Source organism: Perognathus longimembris, chromosome 18 (assembly GCF_023159225.1).
Source record: "Perognathus longimembris pacificus isolate PPM17 chromosome 18, ASM2315922v1, whole genome shotgun sequence".
Taxonomy (NCBI): domain Eukaryota; kingdom Metazoa; phylum Chordata; class Mammalia; order Rodentia; family Heteromyidae; genus Perognathus; species Perognathus longimembris.
The window spans coordinates 36,183,239-36,190,131 of NC_063178.1; the positions used below are offsets into that span (position 1 = coordinate 36,183,239).

Here is a 6,893-nt window from a genome sequence, read left to right on the forward strand (position 1 = left end):
AGATGCATTTGAATTACCAGGCTCTGGTGATAGGAAGCTCAGCACAGCTTTCATTCCCAGTGTTCACACCAGAACAAATATTTTTTTATACAAATAAGTAGAACTGTGAGCTGTACATTATTTATAATCTTGGCATGTTACCTGACCTCTTAGTATCTGATGAATTTCTGTGTTTCCCAGGGGAATAAGGACACGAATAAGACTGCTGAAGCAGAACTAGAGGTGTGCTGCTCAGGGGAGATTTGATTCCCTTCTCTTACTGGGTAGGAGGAGTCTGCCATTCCTTGCACTCATCCAACATGGGCTCTCTCCCCGACAGAGGCACCGCAGCACCGCTCACAACACAGCTGGGCTTAGGATCATTCATCATCCCCGTGACAGACATTGGCAAGCCTAACTGATCCGGAAGCTGAAATCTGAGCACTGTGGTTCAAAGCCAGCATGTGCAGGAAAGTCCATGAGACCCTCATCTCCAATAGACACCAAAAAGCCAGAAGTGGAGCTGCGGGGAGGAGGTAGAGCGCTTGTCTTGACCAATAAAAGCTCAGTAATTGCACCCACACCCTGAATACAAGCTCCAGGAATGGCACAACTTTGTGTGTGTGTGTGTGTGTGTGTGTGTGTGTGCACGTGTGTATCAGCCCTCTGCCTCAGCACAGAAGCCCATCTGCTAAAACAGAATATGCACATTTGTGTCTGTGTTTCTCTTCCTTCTTATAAAAGCACCAGGATTCAATCATGAGGCGGATGTCCTCAATCTCTTCCCAGAACCTAATCATCTTCCACACCACCCACATCTAAACGAAAGCAGGAGTAGTCCTCCGTCCTGGTGTCTACATGTGTGTGCTCTCTCTGCCTGATGGCCTGGTGTACCCCAATCAGGGAGCAGCCCTGGTCTGTCCTCAGGACCACCACAGGGACCCACAGAACTTTGCACTCCCAAGCATCGCACGGCCCTCCATCACCCGAGTGTCTGATTGAGAGTACAGTAAATCTCAGCCGGCCTGGAAGCACAGGTAACCTCCGAGGGAGGCAAAAGGAATTGTCCCACACCCCCTTTGCTGAGCACACCAGAGCGTCTCACTTCTGCCCCCCAGCTCTGCCTCACCTCCATTCTCCCCGAGTGATAGGTCATTATTCCAAGCTCTTCACTTTCTAAAACCTTTTTTGAACTTTACAATCTACTGTGTAGAATGTATACATGCACTACTATGATAGATTTCTAAGCCTACTTTAGTTATAAAATAGGAAGGAAACTATGCAACCTGTTCCTTTGGATCTAGCTCACTTTACTTAGTATACTATAATCCATATAATTGTTATCTCCTGGGCATAGATTTTTTTTTCCTGACCATTTCACCATGTACTTGACATGACATCCTCTGATGCAATCCAGTTGCATCATCCCAAATGGCTTTCATGCAATAACTTTCTTGACTCAAATGTTGGACCAAAAATAACTAACACAACTTCATCCCTGAGGTCCTATAATGTTAACATTGTCTGTTAGTTGCAATTTTACTTCAGTTCCAAATACTTGCAAGTGCTCGTATCAGTCCAGCTTCTTCATAGATTCTTCCATAGGTTTCAACAAAATAATGTGTTTCTTCTCTCAACACTCTAAACTCTGCAAAGGCCATTGCGGGTTGAGGCGAATCTCATGGGCCCTGGGCCACTAATTTAAAAGATATTAGTTTGTGTCATGAATATAAGCCCTAGAGGCCACTGCATAGCTTCAAATTTCTAAATTTAAATACCTGGAATCATTTCAGAGAGATCTAGATGGAGTAAACATTCATCAGTATAACCTCAAATTTTACCTGATGTATAAATGGTGCTTTCTAGAAGTGAGTGGAACAGGGACCCCATCCTCAAACAGTCCTTAAGCTTACAGATGAAGTGCTATGTAGGTAGGTAGGTAGATGATTGATTGATAGAGAAATAGATGGATAGGTAGATAGGTAGATGTATGTATGTATGTATGGAGATATATAGACATATATATTTAGATAGGTAGATGTAGATAGATACAGAAATATATATACAGATGATAGGTAAATCCATATATAGATATATAGGTATACATATATGTATATATAGGGAAATAGATAGATAGCCAGAACACCGTGTGCTATTCTGTGAGGCATAGAAATCATATCCGTAAATAACATAAGCAGCCATTACCAAAGAAGAAGAGGATCTCTGTGTTCTCAGGGTTTAGAACACTGTACGATTCTCTATAGAACATTTCCTAAGGGAAGCTGAAATTGGTTCCATGCAGCATAATACTTGTGGGCGAGTTCTCTCTCCTCAGGCCCGACGTGCCCATTCGCATCAGCGCAGGGAGAAATCTCACGCATCCCCGAGTGGCACTCCTGAGCAGCCCGTGTTGGATGAGGCCCTGTGCTGCAACTCTCCCATCCTGAGCAGGGGATTGCTAGCTCCTAAGTGATTCCCACTAAAGGATAACAAAGGCAAGGGACAAGGAAGATCTCATTTATCTGAGCTTTTGCAGCAGAAAAAAAAAAAAGCGGATTATGTCTGGGATAAACACTTCAAATATCAGGAGAGTTCAGAGTGGCAGCCGGTGAATATCCAGTGTTTTGTGCCATTAGTTTAGCCAGAGCTCTCCTGCTGCATGCAGGGGTCTATGGCTCACTGCGACACAAGAGAAAACCCGCTTTTAGGCTTGGATTCCCAGGGTCGGCATGGCCCTGCTTTTCAGAGGCAGGGGATTGGTTCTTGGGCCCTATAACTAAAACATTTTCATAATTCTGGTGGATTGTGGGGGCTAATTGATCATACTTCCAATAAAGCTCACCTGTTTATTCAAATTTATCAAGAGGACATCTCTTTATCCACAATTTTAGCAGGAGGATTTCTAATCAAAATGTACAAACTTGAGACAAGATTATTATTTTTCACCAAGAAAGCTAAGATAACAAATGTGTCACACTGTATCTTATGATTGACACTGTACCTTAGAATTTTAATGTTTTCAAAATCTAATGATAAGAAATATTTAAGCACTCATAGCTCATACCTGTAATCTTAGCTACTAAGAAGGCTGAGATTTGAAGGTCTTGGATCAAATTTAGCCCCAGCATTTAATTCTGACTCTATTCTACCACTAACCAACAAACGAGCTGGAAGTGGAGATGTGTCTCAAGTGGTAGAGCACCATCCTAGACAGAAAAAGTTAAACAACATCTCCAGGCCCTGAATTCATGTGCATGCGCTTATACATGCATGTACAAATACACGCACGTAACACATACATACATACATATATATACACATGCATACACACATACACATGTGCATGCATGTATACATACACATACACACAAACACATGCACATATATAAATACACACATAGATAGACACACACAGAGTGGACAAATGTTTTAATTAAAAATATTTCCAATATTCAGAAATCCACAAAGAATATCCCTCCTAAACCTCTTTTTAAATTTTTTTTTGCCAGTCCTGGGGCTTGGACTCAAGGCCTGAGCACTGTCCCTGGCTTCCTTTTGCTCAAGGCTAGCACTCTGCCACTTGAGCCACAGCGCCACTTCTGGCCTTTTCTCTATATATGCTGAGGAATCAAACCCAGGGCTTCATGTATATGAGGTGAGCATTCTTGCCACTAGGCCATATTCCCAGCCCTAATTTTTAGCAATGTAATTAATTTTAATGTTTTTGTATAAAGCATTATGAAACATATAATATAGACTACAGTGACATGTTAATTTTCTAATTTATTAGAATCTAATATTTGGTGAAGGGGCACTTAATTTACTATGTTATCATCCAGTTTCAACACACAAACATTGGGAAACCTATTACAAAAACATCACTTTGTAGGACTTGGATTGGAACTTGTTTGTCTTGTGAAGATTCCAATCAAACTAGTCATTTTCTCTTTGCCCATTTTCCTTAATAGAGCAGTAAAGCTTGATTTTTGGTACCAGGTTCCAAATGTTCAGATTATGTCCAATTATATTACAAGAGATGGAAAGGTGACTAATAAATCCTGAGGCAGAATTGTTAAATAGACAGCACCATCTTTCAAAAGAATGTGCAGAATTTCTGATGCTCTTCTCCAACAAGAAGGTTGGAGCTGGTGCCTGTGAGCAGCCATGTACCAAGCACCTGAGGAGGCCCCAATCCACCCCAGCAGCAATGCCAAAGCTAGCAAGAGCGGCCAGTGTTATTCCTGGGGTCATCCTCTTCTTTGGGAGATAGCATTTAGTGCCAAGTGTGGCCACCTCTTAGGCAAGTCTCTGTGCAGTTAGTGGAGCAACATCCTGGAAAGGAAAAGGAAATAAAGCCAACCATTCACCAGCATTATTTAGGTCAATGACAATGATTTTTGTCATTCACCTTGGGAGACAATAGGCTTTGGGTCAGTAATGGGGAAGGGCGCGTGTTAGAGATTTCTACCCACTGTAATAGCTTTGTTCTATTTTCAAAACTATGGATGGTAACCACAACACACATCTATTGAAATACTGCATACATTATGAGGAAAATCGCAAACAGGTGAATGCGTATTTTGGGGGGACCAAAATACGTGGTCCCTCCGTGGGGGGACCACGGAGGAATAAACTCTGCCTGATTTCCATGCGTTCCCACTGCAACAGAGGACACAATGGTTTTCTGCTCCCAGATGGTGAATATGACACCAGATGTGGTGTTGAAAATGTCGTGGAGCTTTTCCAGTGTGCGTCCGGCAGCTGGGGCCCTTCAGGCTGGATCTCTCGCGACTGGGCCTCAGCTCCGAGCCCCTTCCCGGCCCACACCCACGCTTACTTCGGCTCTCGCCTCAGTTCCTTGCCAGCAGACGCACCCCCGAAGTTGTCTGGAAGCTTCTCGTTGGGTGGGCAGTGTGAGGGTCCCACCGCGGCGTGTCATGGGTGCCGCCCGGTCCGCGGTCCATCTGCCCACCCGGCTTCCCGGCCTCCCGCAGGGTTCTGGCAGGTGTTGCCCATCTGGTCCGCTGGTCCTGGGCCTCACCCCCACGGCGGCGCCGCCGGACGCACGGGCTGGGTCCCCACCTGTGTCCCTCACGGACCTCATCATGAGAAGCCTGCTGTACTTCTGTCAGGGGCAGGTGGTGCTTGGCTTCGGCTGCGGCTCCAAGCAGCTTGGCATTCCCACGGCTAATTTTCCTGAGCAAGTAGTAGACAATCTCCCAGCTGATGTATCCACCGGCATTTATTACGGTTGGGCCAGTGTTGGAAGCAGAGATGTTCACAAAATGGTGGTGAGCATTGGCTGGAACCCGTACTATAAGAACTTGAAAAAGTCCATGGAAACCCACATCATGCATACTTTTAAAGGAGACTTCTAAGGGGAAATCCTCAATGTAGCCATTGTTGGCTACCTCAGACCAGAAAAGAACTTCGATTCTTTAGAGTCACTCATTGTGGCAATTCAAGAGGATATTGAGGAAACTAAAAGACTACTGGATTCCCCAGAACACTTGAAACTCAAAGATGACAATTTTTTCCAGGTTTCTAAAGGCAAAATTATGAATGGTCACTGATGAGAGAAAAAAGTATCTTTTTTGTTTATTCTGTTCTCTAGTAGTTCACTGATCATAACTGTGCAGACCTATCCTGGTTTTGTTTGAAAGTCAGACATTTTCCTCTGGCTATGAATGAGTTCTGACATTACATGAAGTTGCCCTATTAATGTATGCTTCAATGCTAATGAAACCCACCATGCAGTAGCACTAAACAAATCAAGATTTTTAAATGTAATGTTGATTAAAGTGAACCACTAGAAGGATACTAAGTGTCTTATAATGGAAATAGAATGTACATACATATGGGTAAAAACACCAGCTTGCTAATTTTAGATGAGAATTACAGTTCCTCATTTTAGAATGCCGGTGTTGTGTATCTGTATAGCCTGTGCTGCTCAACAGAAGGCTTTAAAATTGAAATTTGATAATTTATTTTAAAGGAGGAATATCCAGAATGTATATTTTATATTGATATTCATGTGTTACTGTAGACATGAAGGATTTTGTTTTCCTCTTTTTTCGTGTGAGGCTTGTTTATTGTACTCTGTACATGCCTCTATAGAACTGCCTCAGGTCTAAGTGGCCTAGTGTCCCTCTGCCTGTTGTTTTTTGGAAGACTCTAAAATGAATGGTTTTCATGCTGTGGGTCTTGCTTTTACGTTATATAATATTTCTTCTCTTATTTTTGATACTGGGGATTGAACCAGGGCCTCAAGTCTGCAAGGCAAGAGTTCTACCACTTGGACTATACTTGGCCCTCTTATACACCTGGGACTTGCTTCTTTTTAAGAGCAGATATTCCTCCTTTAACATTGTTTTTCTTTTAACTTTGGTTCTTTTTCCATCCAGAGGTGATGAACTGTTTTCCAGCCAAGGGCCATTTGCATGTTTATCACATTCCAGGCCATATGAAATTATCCATACAGTTAGCTGTGCCTTGGACAGCTGAGGGAATGCATATGTATCTGTCCTGTCATGCACTTGATAATTTGTGGGACTTCATATGGCCTGTGGGCTGGGGTTTCCCACTCTAACGAATGAGCATTTGTTTTTCTCAGAATATCCTGCCACTGTACCCCTAATGGATTGGATCTGTCCATACTATTCTATTCCACATCTATATGAACAGTGGCTAAGTGCATATTTGTATTGGATTTTTAGAAAAAAGAAATTAGTTCATCTGTAGATGACCTCTGATCTAAAGTAACACATAGCATTGATGAGTATGTATCAGTTTGTTAAAGAATAAAAAAAATGCTTGTTTCCCCCCCCCGAGGAAACTATTTATTAACCAATTAAACTATGATATAGTTGAAAGGTTATTTTTAATGTGATTATATGTTCCAGAGCAAATAGGGT

At 42.6% G+C, this 6,893-nt stretch overlaps 1 pseudogene; it reads left to right on the plus strand.

Annotated features, from left to right (window-relative positions):
- Nucleotides 1-4,729: 4,729 nt before the first annotated feature.
- On the plus strand, nucleotides 4,730-5,894 carry LOC125367203 (annotated as a pseudogene).
- Nucleotides 5,895-6,893: the final 999 nt, after the last annotated feature.